The sequence below is a fragment of the Leopardus geoffroyi genome, chromosome C3 (genome assembly GCF_018350155.1).
Source record: "Leopardus geoffroyi isolate Oge1 chromosome C3, O.geoffroyi_Oge1_pat1.0, whole genome shotgun sequence".
Classification (NCBI taxonomy): Eukaryota; Metazoa; Chordata; class Mammalia; order Carnivora; family Felidae; genus Leopardus; species Leopardus geoffroyi.
This window is the reverse complement of record NC_059338.1, coordinates 18675834-18691729: the sequence shown is the minus strand read 5'-3', so window position 1 is coordinate 18691729 and position 15896 is coordinate 18675834. Positions and strand designations below refer to the sequence as shown.

General features: G+C 35.2%; 1 long non-coding RNA gene across 1 annotated transcript in view; it reads right to left on the bottom strand.

Annotated features, from left to right (window-relative positions):
- Window positions 1–2815: 2815 nt before the first annotated feature.
- The window catches only part of LOC123585666, a 49583-nt gene continuing 36502 nt past the window's right edge, over window positions 2816–15896 (bottom strand). Inside the window, exons 2-3 of the long non-coding RNA XR_006706361.1 lie at window positions 15008–15092; window positions 2816–3938 (exon numbers count right to left, since the gene is read on the bottom strand). This is a non-coding gene — a long non-coding RNA (uncharacterized LOC123585666). The remainder of the gene's footprint in view (window positions 3939–15007; window positions 15093–15896) is intronic.

Here is a 15896-nt window from a genome sequence, read left to right as displayed (position 1 = left end):
GACAATGTTCCATTGTTTGATGTACTAGAAGCGCATTACCCATTCAGCTACGGATGTACATCTTGGTTGCTTTGGCAATTGCTTGAGCAATTATAAATATGGTTGCAATAAACATCCATGTGCAGATTTTGTGTTGCTATGTTTTTAACTCCTCTGGGTAAGTACCAAGGAGCATGATAGCTGGATCATACAGTAAAAGTGTGTTTAGTTTTGTAAGAAACTGTTAAACTGTCTTTCAATGTGGCTGCCCCATTGTGCATTCCTATAAGCAGGATAAGACTTCCTGTTCCTCAACATCCTTTCCAGCATTGGGTGTTATGAATGCTCTGGATTTTGGACATTTCAATAAGTGTGCAAGGGCATCTCATTGTTCTAATTTGCATTTCCCTGATGATATGTGATGTGGAGCATCTTTCCATGTGTTTATTTGCCATCTGCATATCTTCTTGGTGAGGTGTCTGTTAAGATGTGTGACCGTTTTTTAATTGAGTTTATTTTCATGTTGTTAACCTTATGAGTTCTTTGTAATTTTAAATAGCAGTTCTTTATCAGTTGTGTTTTGCATTCACGTAATTTTTGGAAAAAGTGAAAATGCACCAGAGGAAAAGCTCCTGGTGAAATTCTTCTGCCAAGTTTAGGCAAAAATTTGCACATAGAGTGACAATAGATGTAATTAATTTTGTTTCTGCCTGTTTACAATCACTGTGCTTTCATGGTTTATTGTAAATCTACTATTAAAGGGAGGAATATATAATTATACGGTAGCTGTAGACAAGACTGGCACTCAAAATCAGTTTGATTCATTCTGAACCACCACCACTAAACTTTTGAAACTTAATTCTTGGCTGAACTGCTTGAGTAGAGTTTGACCATGTAACTGAGAGTTCTCAGAATTAACTTTTATGTAGAATACATAGATTATTTAAGGGAGTAATAAAATTGAGCAAATTAGGAATTAGAATTGTTATCACATTATTAAAACAATGATAACTGCATGATTATCTTGATTTTATAAAAAAAAAAAAAAAAAAAAAAAACTTCACAGGGAAATGCTGTGTCATTGACATTATTTAAAATTTCCAGTGCATGGAGATAATGAAAGAAATGACTGATTTTAGGCAGTTTTATTATTTTTTTTTACATTTTTCTACAAAGTCTTATTCTTCTTAATGACTACGGCCAATGAATATTGCTTCTCCTGTACTCTTTAGTGGATTTATTCATCAAAAAGTTACACACAAATACTTCAACAACCTTCCTACAGCAGAAATTCATACTAACAATAACCCATTGGAAATGAGTAGTTTGGATAGATACCCTAAGTAGTATGTATGTATCTGTGTGTGTGTGTGTGTGTGTGTGTGTGTGTGTGTGTATTTTATAAAATTTCAAGAATTTCTTTAGACATCTTGCATTTCCATCCCTTTTCTTTATTTATCAATTGTCAATCAGGTAGACAGAAAGCAAACAGAGATTTATTTTGCAAGATGTTATCACCTGAATGTTTGTATCCTCCCAATATCCATATGTTGAATCCCAATTCTCAAAGTGTCAGTATTAGGATGTGGGACCTTTGGGAGGCTATTAGGTCATGAGGGTGGCTCCCTCATGGATGGAAATAACACCTTTATAAAAAAAGATCCACGAGAGCTCTCTCACTCATTTTGCCACATAGGTACACAGTGACAAGATTACTATTTGTGAACCAGGAAGTAGTTCTTCACCAGACACCATACCTGTGGATGACTGAATCTTGGACTTTCCAGCCTTTGGAATTATGAGAAATGAATTTTTCAAGCCACCCAGTCTAAGGTACTTCTGTTACAGTTATGACAGTCTGAGTGGACTAAGACAGAGCTTTTTTGTTTTGTGTGTGTCAATGGTGGGGCAAGGTGCACAAAAATATAATTTTCTTTATAAAAAACTTTAATCTGGTGAAACGAATCTAGCCTGATTATTTGGAGACTCTGATTCCAGTTTCATCAAGAAAGCAAGCTCATTCAACTTTCCACAGGTTGAAGACTTTTGAGTCCACCTGAGAAGAGCCCACTTAGTCTTTGTTTGTCTTTAGAAAACTGCATAAGCAAACAGATTCCTCAATAATTATTCCATATATTTTTTAATTATCCTCTTTAATTTGTCAACAAATATACTTCAGTGTCAATGTTATTGCTTCATTTGTGAATTTTTACTTTTCATATCTTTCCTGCCACTTTTCTTAAAATTGTTTTTATGCTCCTATGAATAGTTATTGTTATAATTTATCCAAGTCAACCTAATTATTGTCTTCATCATGAAAAGTTGTTGTGGGAAAACATATTTTTATACTCAGGCAGACATTGGCTGCATTACCTATAAGGGTATGTTCTAGAGCCTGAAACAAAAAACCTGGATTTGGTTCCTTCTCATAATGGCTATGTAACCTTAAATAAATTATTCTAATTCACCATGCCTCAGTATACTTTTCAAAAAAAAAGGGGGGGGGAAGTAATGCCAAGCTCACATGCTTATAGTGAGAATTAATCTAATTAGAGTTCTTGAAAGGACCTGGTACATAATAAATGTTCAGTATAATGTCAGCCCTTCTGATGTCCTGTCCACTGTATTTAGACTTCTAGATATATCAATAAATGAACTAAAAATTGCTAAATGAAATGTTCATCTTGTTATCTTATATGGCCTTTAAGCTATTTTTGAAATGTTGAACAGTTTTTTCTTGAACTACTTTTCTTCTTCTTTACTTCTCTGCTTTAATGATCTTACTTATATTAAGCATAATCCATTAATGCCACCTCCCCTCAAAGAAAAAAAAGGTTACAAAGATCTCACTCTGTATAAGATGTTGCACTGTGCTCTGTGGGTGATTCAATCATAAATTATTCTGGTTCTCAAATATGTGTCTATTGGGAGAAGTAAAACATGAATACAAATAACTCAAAGACAGTAAAAAGTGATGAGGGGCTTTAGAGAGCTACAAATTAAGTACTATCAGAGCATTGATGAAGAGAGCAATTCTAGTTACTTAGGGAAACTTCATGGTGGGGGTGTCGTTACCTTTTTAGAATATACAGTATTTGAAAAGGTGGAGGTAAGGAAATGACTAAATGTGACATCAATGATTTCTTTGGAGAAAAGCATGAAGAAAGGCATGATGGTGGAAGCAATTAGTAGCATGACCCCAGGTTATTAAGCAATTTAGGTTGCTTCATAAATGTAGAGAAGCTTGTTATATCAAATGTAGACAAATATCATGCACCTATTAGGCCAAAGGGTTTTGTCTCCCTCTAAAGTATGGTGGAAACTTTCCATTATTTGAGCAGACTTTCAAGAAGTTCCCTAGGCATTACAGTAAGGAAATATACACAATACGGAAAATAGTTAAAATCATTTTTTATGATTATTTAGACAAGAAAAAAAATTGAACTAAGAGCTTACAATAGAAATGAACAGAAGGGGGCCAGATTCCAGAGATAATTGTCTTTGTTATAATATTAATTTCTATGACTATGTTGTCATAGATATGGGTACAATACATGAAATAACACACATCTTTATGTAGAAGAGTTGGCTGATATACATTTTGCACGTTAGTAAGTCTTGGTTTACATCAAAAAAAGAAACTCAAAAGAAAATTATAGTAGGACTCATGTATAATATGAAAAAGGTAAAATGGATACCTTACAAGGAATTTTCAGTGTGAAGGTGGATGTGCATAAGAGGAGAACCTTCATATCCAGCAGGAGGATGGAGCTTTCTCAAACCATGGATGGCTAATCAGAACACCTCCTCCAGGTAGAATGAAATCATCCCACCACAGGTGAGCCAAGAATGGTGGAGAAAGTAGATGCAGCAGGTTCACAAGGAAATGTTTTTAAAGATTTTCTTTTGCTGCTCTTGAGACTGGAGATGATGAGGTCTTTTTGCCTTAAGTGCGGTTTCTATAAATTCAAACAAACAAACAAACAAAAAATGTCCTCATTAGTCATTTCTAATGTGCATGTGGGATTGTGCAAAATTTGCTTCAGTTTATTAAACCATAACAGGATGGTCATGAATAAGACAATTTAAAAAACAGTATCCAGATGCCTCTGTCTTTGGATTCTATGACTTGCCTTTGGATACAGAAGTATTGTAGGTTTTGAAAATCTAATACAATATTTAAAAAATTATAATAATTTTTAAAATATGCAAATGCCATGGGACTTTGTCCACCAGCTCTTTTATTTCCTTCTGTTAAGCATGTCTCTCTCTTTCTCTTTTAATGTTTATTTATTTTTGAGAGAGAGAGACAGAGCACTAGCAGGGAAGGGGCAGGGAGAGAGGGAGACACAGAATCCAAAGCAGGCTCCAGGATCTGAACCATCAGCACAGACCCCGATGTGGGGCTCAAACTCACAAACTGTGAGATCATGACCTGAGCCAAAGTCGGCTCTACGAAATGAGCCACCCAGGCGTCCCAAGCAAGTCTCTTTGATTAAAATCATCAAAAAGAGATGATTAACTCCTTACATAAGTGGAAAGCAATATCTTTACCAAACTATAGAGAGGACAGGGAAATGATAGTAAGGACTAGAGAAAGAGAATGGAGGGAGGGAAGAGAAAAAGAAAGACAGAAAGAGAAGAAAGAAATTATCTTTTCTGTTCCAAGTCCCTTTTCTGGAAGTTTCTAGTGGATGACTAAACTAAGGCCAAGTGAATGTAAATAACTAGATATCTTCAAGACAAGTAGATAATTCACTGAATTATTCATTTTTACCTTTATGTTTTGCATTTCAAAGATAAAATTGAAATGTATTAAGCCCTATATTCTTCCTATCAAACTCCTGATGAAGGCTCTTTTTAGTTCAGGAAAAAGAGTAAAAAGACAGAAAGATAAGATAAACAGAGAAGTTAATTAAATAGAAAAAATTTACTTCTAACACTTGTAACCCAACTTTGTAGAACTGACAGTCTAATGTATTTTGAAAATAATAATATTGAAAGGGCAACATAATTTATAAACCTTTTAAAATTTAGAGTAATCTTATGTGAGGACAAACAAAATATCTTGTGCTTTCAAGTTTAATGTATTCTTTCATGTGGGCTAAACAAGTATCAGCCAAGAGACCATTCCAAAATTTGAATTAAGATTGTTCTTAGAAACCTATACTCAAATCACAGTGATCTTTTGGTTAAACTAATTTGTATTTTCTAGGCTGCAATACTGATACTTTTTGAAACACGTTACACATATTTACACACACACACTTTATATTTATACAGCTGTTACTTTATACAAAATGTGAATAATAAACAAGGCAAATACATAGATAAGTTTAATTTTAAGAAGCTACGGATAAAAATAAGAATAAAAATCCCCCAACCATGTTGTCTTCATGTTGACGCAGTCAGTCAATTGGGACCTCTTTTCCTAGCATCATCCTACTACTAAGAAGCATATTAAATTTTCCCTCATAAGCATTTAGTATAGTATAAGTATAGTCCAAGTTTGAAGATTTTTTTCTGCATAGTTGAATTACAAAAACTTTCTCTTTACTTGAAATTTCTGTAAGTGCTTTATTTCTAGATGAATTAGATTTCTACAGGAATAATAAATTAAAAATGTGCCTGTCAAAATGTGTCACAAATTTTATGTTACATTCATGAAATAGATTTTTCCAGAAATCTGGTGGTAGACAACTATTATAGCATTGTAGTCAAGGTCATGAATTTAAGAATTCCAACTGTTTAACTTCAAAGTCTGACTGTGCCCTGACTCTGTGACCTTGGGCCAGAAACTCCATCTCCCTCTGATTTACTCCCTTCAGTCTAAAATGAGGCTAAGCCTAGTGGCAGCCTCATAGGGTAATCTTGAGGATTAAATAAGACTACACAAAAGGCATACGGTGCTGTACAGGGCGCATCGTTTGTCCTCAATAAAGCTTAGCTATTGTTATTTTCAGCTTAGGCCAGGAAATTAGGAAATGATTTAGGGAATTTTCTTAATGTTAAATAATAATAGCTAGAATTGCAACTAGTCTCAGGGATGAAATAATCATCCACTTTGTTGTTAGACAACTTTAGAGAGAGAGTAAAAAACATTTGCTTCCTAGTTTAAATTGATTTACCTATTGGGAAAAAATATAATACATTTTTTCAAAGATCAAAAATTTTAAAAGATGTATTTTCAAACTCCAAGATACAAAAAGGTACAAGTAATTTATATAATTAATCTCACATATGGGTAAGCACCGTAAGAAAAGAGAATTGAAATTGCTGATGAGAGGGGTCTTTAAAGATAGGAAAGCCATGACAGTCTTTCAATGGAGGCCAAATTTTGCAGCTTGGACTGAGGAGAAGGAAAGAGACAGGCAGGTGTCTGGACTATGGCCTGAGAGGAAACAAAGCAATACAGCTTTGAACATATATACCTTTTCATATACATAGCCCCCCTCCTCAAAAAAAAAAAAATAAAATAATAATAATAATAATAATAAAAAGATAGGATGTGTTTGAAACACCTGTTGCTAGAAATTTTTAGTGATTTCAAGTCAGAGAATAAAATTATCAACATTTGGGTTATTGCTAAAAGACCAAAAATAATTCAGCTTTCTTTTGGCAAAATTGTAGTAATTTGGGCATCAGAAAAAATAATAATAATAATATGTTGAATCCATCAAAAGGCACGACTACCTCATAATGCAAATACATGGAAAGGACAAAACATAATTCATATTTATAAAATATAATATATCATATACACTAAAATTGTATAATATATAAAAATATGCAATATCACACACTAGATAAAATACATGATATACAATATGTTTCATATTTTCTTTTCAAGGTGAACTCTAGCAAAAGTGGGAAATAGCACCCAAACAGGAAGAACTAGCAGGTATATCCATGGTCATAACAGTCTTACGTATTCATCAATATCAGTGTCATTGTAATTGTTATCTCTTGCTGTGTGAAAATTACCCCCAAATTCAACAGCTTAACAATGACATTTATTATTTCAGTTTCAAAGGAGCCAGAATCTAGGTGTGGCTTATGAGGGTAGTTCTGTTCATCCCTAGTTTGTAGTCGCCTCAAGGTTTGTCTCACTGAAGATCTGCTTCTGAGCTAATCCACATGGGTGTTGGCAGGCCTCCATTCCCGAGTGTTGTTAGACTGGAGACCTTCTCAGTTGCTTCTGATTCTTGGTTTTCCCCAAAGTGAGCTTCCTCCAAAAAGAGCAAGAGATAAAGCAATCAGCATGGTAGCCGCAGGGCCTCGTTATAACCTCGTCTCCAAAGGCACACATCACCACTTTCACTTTAGTCAAGTTGTTAGGAACAAGCCTGTAAGATTTGCTACACTTAAGAGGAGGAGAATTAGGGCCCATCTGTTAAAGACAAAGGTAGTAAATAATTTGCGGACATTTTTTTTTTTTTAATCTGTGAGCTTTTAAAGAATTTTTTTTTCAACGTTTATTTATTTTTGGGACAGAGAGAGACAGAGCATGAACGGGGGAGGGGGGCAGAGAGAGAGGGAGACACAGAATCGGAAACAGGCTCCAGGCTCTGAGCCATCAGCCCAGAGCCTGACGCGGGGCTCGAACTCATGGACCGCGAGATCGTGACCTGGCTGAAGTCAGACGCTTAACCGACTGCGCCACCCAGGCGCCCCAATCTGTGAGCTTTAAACCCTGTAACAAAAATTTTAAAAAAAGGAAGGGGGTCAAACCGTGATTTCCAGAAATTATGGATTAGCAGAATGTTCTAAATGGGGAAGCTGGCTCTGTCGACATAATATATTGTGACCTAGGAAATAAAATTTCATAATTATGCTGTCAATTAGAATGTGCTTTACCTAAATCAGTACAGTTTATCAATAGTACTAACTACCGGGTCAATATGAAAAAAGTGACAGGCCAATTGACCAGGTGATGTCTGGAAAGCAAAGCTAAAAGGAGACAATAAAAAAGAACAAGTTTCCAGAGAATTACACTTTTGTAGAAGCTATGAGCTTGAAAAAAAAAACCCATTGGTATAAAAATGCATATATTTAATGTTTTTTTCATTTCTGAGAGAGCGAGCAGGGGAGGGACAGAGTGGGCTCTGTGCTAACAGTCGGGAGCCTGATGCCTGGTTTACAAATTCATGAACTGTGAGATCATGACCTGAGCCAAAGTCAGCTGCTTAACTGACTGAGCCACCCAGGGCCCCCAGAGCATTTAACTCTAGCAAGCTGGTCTGCCGACTAGGATAGGCTTATGTTTGCTAGCAAGTGTCACATCTTCCCCAGGAATCAGTTAGTAACCCATAACTTAAAACATGGGATGAAGTGGGAGTAGTTGGGTTTGTTTTATTTCACTGTTTCATTTTGTTCGTTTTGTTTTGTTTTGTTTTCTGGGGACTGATAATGCTAATATCATCTAGAAAATAGAGAAATAAATATGTGTTAATATACTGAATTCTGAGAGCCTATTAGAACATATGGAGATAGTGAAGGAGTTAGATCTTTGATATTATTTTCACACAAATGTGTTATAATGAATACTATGATATTTTTTATCCTTTATCTGCTATTTAATATGTGTGAACTATTCTTCTAAAAAGCCATGTCAGGGTGCCCGGGTGGCTCAGTCGGTTGAGCGTCCGACTTCAACTCAGGTCATGATCTCACAGTCCTTGAGTTCGAGCCACTCTTCGGGCTGTGTGCTGACAGCTCGGAGCCTGGAGCCTGCTTCCGATTCTGTGTCTCCCTCTCTCTCTGTCCCTCCCCCACTCACACTCTGTTTCTCTCTCCTTCAAAAATAAATAAACATTAAAAAAATTTTTTTTAAAGCTATGTTAACTTTGTAATTATATATTAAAGCTCCAGATGGCTTTTAATTATTTTTAGTCAGCAATTATTATTTTTTTCAGTTTGTTTTAGTTTTACTGATTTTTATCCATTGTTGCATAACTAAAGTTTAAATATGCAAAACACTTGTTAACATATTTATAATACTTATAAAGAAATATAGAATGTATAAGTAATAGTAAATATCCCTCTCTATGCTCACAAGACTCTCAAATGTCAAGAATCTAATCAAAAGTTTTATCGCTTCTCGGCCTTTTGGCTAAGATCAAGAGAAGAATCTAAAGTTTTGATAGAGACTGAATATATACAAAGACTTAAATAAATAACCAGTCTCTTCATTAAAAATAATTGATCTCTTCATTAAAAATGAATATGGTGGAGAAGCTAGTAGAAAAGTTGTGAATGAAAACACAAATGAAAATTAACTTTTTTGGTTATACTGTCCAAGTTTATTATTTAGACTCCTTTGAAATCTTTCCATTTGGTTGCAATCTGAATTATTTTAAGACTACAGTTTTACAGTGAATCAATAATCTAAATAATCATACAATACTTCATATTGTTCTTTAATTTAGTTGGTATTTCTGGTGATTTATTTATTTATTTACTTATTTTTAATGTTCATTTATTTTTGAGACAGAGAGAGCATGAGCGGGGAGGGGCAGAGAGAAAGAGGGAGACACAGATTCTAAAGCAGGCTCCGGTCTCTGAGCTGCCAGCCCAGAGCCCAACACGGGGCTCGAACTCACAAAATGTGAGATCATGATGTAAGCCGAAGTCAGACACTTAACAGACTGAGCAACCCAAGTGCCCTAATGGTGTTTTGTTTTTGTTTTTGTTTTTTTAACATTGTGTTTTGTTTTGTTTTGTTTTTCCTATAGCTGCAGCTTTGGGCCCTTTGCCAACAGAAAGCTTAGGACTGCAAGCATAAGCTTCCTCAGGAATATTTGTGCACTTTCTCTTTCCAATTTAAATAACTGATTCATTTTTTTCATGTTCAAACGAGATTTAATAGTGCAGATAAAATTAAATAATAAGTAAACTCATATCTTGAAATTTAATATAATGATCATATTCTGTTCTAAAGACTATTCAATGCTTCAGATTTCTTTCCTCTTAATGAGTTCAATCAGTTGACATGGCCTATGCGTATCTCAACAATCTAGTGCATTTCTAAAGCCTGCGTAATTTGAAAATATCGATGTATTTATTATGATACAAAGAAACTACTGACCATTGATACTAAAAGAAGACTTAGTAAGAAAAAAAATTATCTCCATTACAGTAAAGCAAGCAAGAGAGAATAAATAAATTTAATTTGGTGATGGATGCAAATTACTGATTGCTAAGAAAATGGAAGGTTGCCACTTAAAGTCTATTAAGAGCTCAAAAATCAGTCTATCTGATTTTTAAGCAGGAGTCTGCAACAATATTTAAGCTTTTTACAAGGTGAACTGAAACCACTGCATTTAATGTACTCAGCAAAATATGTGACCATAGTGTGCATTCAAAAATGTTTGTTTTCATCAGCATTTTTAAAAAGTACATTGTAAATCATGGTTAATTAAAGACTGTCATTTTATCAAGGCTAACAAGTCAATTAATTATGGACTGGGGTGAAGAGTTGTCCATCGGATAAATGCTACACAGAGTAGAGGTTAAATGATGAGTAAGAGGACACTGAGCTGGAGGAAACGCCAGCCCTGGCATAGTGACACGATGAGGTTTTAATTTCACTTTTGCCACATTCTAAGAAGCCCATCTTGAAGCACAGGGAGTTAGGGATGCATTAAACATATATGACAGCGAAAATTTGTAAAGGGGTTGAAAGACACAGGTGGAAGCTTGCATTCGCTGAGTTTGTGCTGTTCAGATAAGCTACCAACTCTTTTTCATGGCCTTCATTAAAAATTAGTTTCAGTACTCCAGAGGGCCAATTGGGTGCAGGAATTTGGGGCTGCTGTAGTAGCAGCAGCAGTAACGAAAGGTTAGGAAGGTGATGAAGTACACTATCAACTTACGCAATTAACAATGTCTTTCTAGAATGGTGTTTGTCAACTAAAAAACATAATAAGACTTACAGCAACAAAAACCATGTTTCTAGGAAATAACCTACCCCGAATGCAAAAGAATAAAAATCTAAAGTATAATAAATGCAGAGACAAAATTCGTCCCCGTAAAATTGTCTTTTTATCCAAATGATTTATAAAATCACTGCACTGTCAATGTAAATTTCAGCAAGGTCGTTCGTAAAATAAAGATTTTGTGAAAGATTAAAGGTGAAATACCTAAGTACGTTTTATTTAAAGAAGGGCTTATTAGGACAGATTTTTTTTCTTTTTTTTTTTTTTTTTTTAATTTTTTTTTTCAATGTTTATTTATTTTTGGGACAGAGAGAGACAGAGCATGAACGGGGGAGGGGCAGAGAGAGAGGGAGACACAGAATTGGAAACAGGCTCCAGGCTCTGAGCCATCAGCCCAGAGCCCGATGCGGGGCTCGAACTCACGGACCGCGAGATCGTGACCTGGCTGAAGTCGGACGCTCAACCGACTGCGCCACCCAGGCGCCCCAGGACAGATTTTTAAAAATGCAACTAGACCATAACAATTAACTTTGTGTTATTCTGTCCCCAGAGAAATGGAATAAAATACAGTGCTCAGAAACAGACCCATATTGATATTTTATAGATGAAACCACATATTAGTAGGGGAAAGATTAATTGTTTAGTGGATGTTGTTCATGAACAGGTGCATTCAATGGAGAAAAATAAAGAATAATTGACTCACAATATATATAAAGTGAACCCAGACATACACTAAGTAAAAACCATTAAGATGAAAAAGTTATCCATGACAAGTTTTCTGAAACCAACCCCCCCAAATGGGATAAAATACCTTTTTTATTGTATTAAAATTAACAATTTTAATTAACACAGAACTTATATCGATAAGTTAGTAGGTGATACGCTGTGGGAATATATTTGAAATAGTAAAGTAATGAAGTTTAAATAATCCATAAGAAAAAAGTTCCCTCACAGAAATAAAATGAAAGACACAAAATCCAATAGGAGAAACAGGAACAAAGTATATAAATAAGCAGCTTATATATGGGACACATGAATGACTGACAATTTTACCAGTAGTCATAAACTGAAATTTAAAAATGATATACCATTTTGTACTGATATGACTAGAAAAACAAATTGGATTGTATAAATTCTTTGATGTAGATGGAGGGAAATGAAAACACATATACAGTATTGGAAGTAGTGTAATTGCTAAGGCCACTGTGAAGATAGCTGGAAATGGTGAAATTAATTGCGAGTATAACTTGTGACCTACAATACAAATCCTGAATGAGGCCCAGAAATTCTTGTACAGTTCCATGAGGAACATGTACACAAAATGATCTTTGCAGGAACATTATTGTTAGCACTTACCTATGAAGGCAACTTAGATGTCTATCTGTAGGAAACAGGCGGCAAAATGTGGAGGAAGCCTGCAGTACAACGTTATAGAACATCTCGGAACAGTAAAATATGTACTCATATACAACTAATTTTTTTTAAGAAAGGCATATTGCCATATACAGCGCCTCACTTGGATATGTCTAGACTCTGGAAGTGTGACTACCCTATGTCCTCTAACAAATGGACCTTGAGAGCTTGTATTGAGCTGCTAGCACAGAATCCCAGCTTACACATTCACTCCTGGCTGAAGACCAGTACTCCTCTGTCTGGGAAGATCGTCCTCTTCTACTGAGCATATAGATTTCAGAGAGACACACATGAAACGGTGAAGGAGGAGGGGGATACCTTCCTAGGCAGCCAGATCAACCGCATCAATCCGGGCAATCAATGGGCTGACAGATGTCGGAGCCAGATCGCTCTCACACTCAAAATTTTGTCTTTAAGTGTTAAGAAAGAATGTTATTCTCATAACACAATGTCATTTTTATATAAATACACAGGTTTTTGTATGGCTACAAAAACAAAAACATTTATTAGTTTATTAAGATATATGTATGTGTGTGTATATATAAATATACACATATATATATACATATACACATATGTGCATATATAAACAGACATACACACACATATATATATACACACACACACACATATATATATGCATATATATACTGAGAGGATTAGAGGAACTGGGTAAGTATTATAAGTAAGGTAATAATAATAATAATAATAATAATAATAATAATAATAATTTGTATGAAGCAAAGACTTTGAAAAACCATTGGTGATGATGTGGATGCATTGAGGAGTATGATAAACTCTCTTAAATATCTCTGAAATCAAAAAAGAAAGAATGAAGGGGAAGAGGCTGGAAGAATAAGAAGGAAGAAGTAAGATGGAGAGAAGAAAAGAAAAAGAAAGGAAGACCTTCGTATCTCCCTTCTTTAAAGAGGGAGATTTCTATCTGAAGATATAATTTCTATCTGAAGATAGAAATAATTTTTTTTAATTTTGATTCCAGTGTAGTTAACATAGAATGTTGTGTTAGTTTCAGGTATACAATATGGTGATTCAATAGTTCCACACATTACTCGGCACTCATGAAGACAGGTGCACTATTAATCCCCTTCACCTGTTTCATCCATCCCCCCCACCACCTCCTCTCTGGTAACCAGAGGACTCTGTTCTCTATAATTAACAGTCTATTTTTTGGTTTGTCTCCTTTGTTCATTTGTTTTCTTTCTTAAATTCCTTGTGTGAGTGAAATCACATGCTATTTGTCTTTCCAAACTACAACAATGCTATTATGCTTGTAATTATGTATCTGAGTACCCCTTTATCCCTCCAAACTTGGTGTCTCGTATCATTGGTCCTGTATCTGCTAGTGCTTGTCCATCACACATAAGAAGCCGGCCTGATAGATGCTGTTAAGTTACCAGTTCAACAGTGGTTGTGTCTTTCTCCTAGGTTCCTTTTCATGTTGACTTGTCTGACTGACCCTGTAATAATCTTTCAGATCTGCTTAGAGAAAAATGCCTTAGTTATTGAAACTCATTGTGAAACTTGATTAATGTAATTACATCTCCTCTATTCTACTCCTATTGAACTGATTGCAAATTTTTGGTCTAGTTTCTAAACTCATTTGCTTTGGAAACCTGTCAACAAATTAGAAAGTTGGGCTTAGATTTTCATATTTGTTATTTCACTTTTCCCTTGCCTATTCAATGTCTTGGTTGATATCTTCCACCATTCATTCTAAGCTGTTATAGATTTTGGCACGGGCACAGATAACTTAGTTCATTCTATGAGGGGTTGAATGAAAAAGATAGTACTCTGGAACTATATTGACTATTAAGTTGGAGCATGGCCAGGGGTGGTAAGACATGAAGGCTAGCAGGCAATCATTGGTCTTGGCAAAAGTACAAAGCAGTTACATCATGAAGGAATGGGTGTTCCTATAGTGGAGGGTTGCCAGAGATGATTTCAGTAGCAGGAGAAATCTGCCTCTATCAAGGCAAGTAAACACATGTTAGCAGGGTCCGTCTGCAAGGGGTTTAAGCCTGTTCTCCACCGTGTGATTACAGATGGGATTCCTATTCCTAAGAAGATGATGGAAAAGAACATTAGTACTGGAGGATCTGAATTGCTAGGTATTTTGTCTCAACCAGGATTCAGAAGCCGAAGCTAGTAGTGTGAGCTAGTTATGAGAAATTGGCCACCTGTAAGCGATTTGGTCTCAGGTTTAAGGCAAAAGCTCAGCTAATGTAGGTATGTACATGTTTGGTCTCAGACAAGAATTAAGGGGTAAATTAATACTAAAGGCCAGAGAGAGGGCCCAAGTTAGAATTCAGTTTCTCTGGCTGATGCCAGTTATGGAGGAAGTCAACCAGAAGATAAGACCTCTGGTTTGACAAATAAGCTGGACCCAGGCAGCTCCTCACGTGCTCCCCTGACCTGAGAATGTGTGTTCTACTTGACTTCATTCCCAGAAGCTGCCCCAAGGATACAGCCTTGAGAGAACGATGTGGTGCTGAGACAGTCTAGACTTTGTATGGTTAAGGCCTCCTATGGAGGTGACTAAACTCAGTTAAGGCCTCTATATAAACTTTGAGATTCTGCTGGGTGGGTGCAGAGAACACCTTGTGCCTGCCCAAGACAAGCCTTTGCCTGTAAGTTCACTTGCTTATCAAGCCACTTACTGATTTGGAGTGCTCTGTCTCTTTCTTCAGTCTCTCTTTGCCTTCTGTGTATCGCAGCCAGTTTCAGATTTCACCCATGAAGCTCCTGAGGGTGTAAATTAACACAGGCATTATTCTAGGGCAAGTGATATCAAGCATGGTAAAGGCAATGATTTTTACTGTTTTATTCACTGCTGTATCTCTCTCTCTCTCTCAGATAGTGTTTGGCTTAGAATAAGAACTCAATAAATATGTGCTTAATGTTGAATTGCTAAATAAAGGAGTGTAGAGAGGTATTTACAGACTGCAGAATCCAGCAGATCCTGACACAAGTGAAGTTGAAAAATTTCTAACAATAAATTGTGTCAAAGTTGTCCCATTGCACAAAATAGCACATAATAACAGGCCAAGAGGCCATAAATACATGTTTGATATAATAAATATCATTTTGTATCTATAACTTAACAATACAAAACTATTCAAGTGTTCTAAACTAGCAAATATTTATTTTAAAACATTTATACTAACTTCATATAGTATAAATCAATGGCATATATATATATATATATATATATATATATATATATAGGTTTAATATAAATATCATCAGGAAAAACCAATAAGAGATTATGGTAATTGGAAATTAACTCTTTATTGTCATTCAGTTAAGTTTCTTTTACCCTGTAAATTTGTTTTTAGTAAGTCACTTAAAAACATAGGTGAAATAACCATTTAGATTTTAGAAGCAATGTCTTAAGTGAAAGAATAATTATTTAGGTTTTAAATCTAGAAACATGGTTTTTTCCCATGAAAAGAATTACTTTTAGGAACTCACTATGACACAATGATTTTTTTTCCAAAATAAAATTTTATTTCTTCTCGAATATAGCCAGTATTTCATCATTGAATT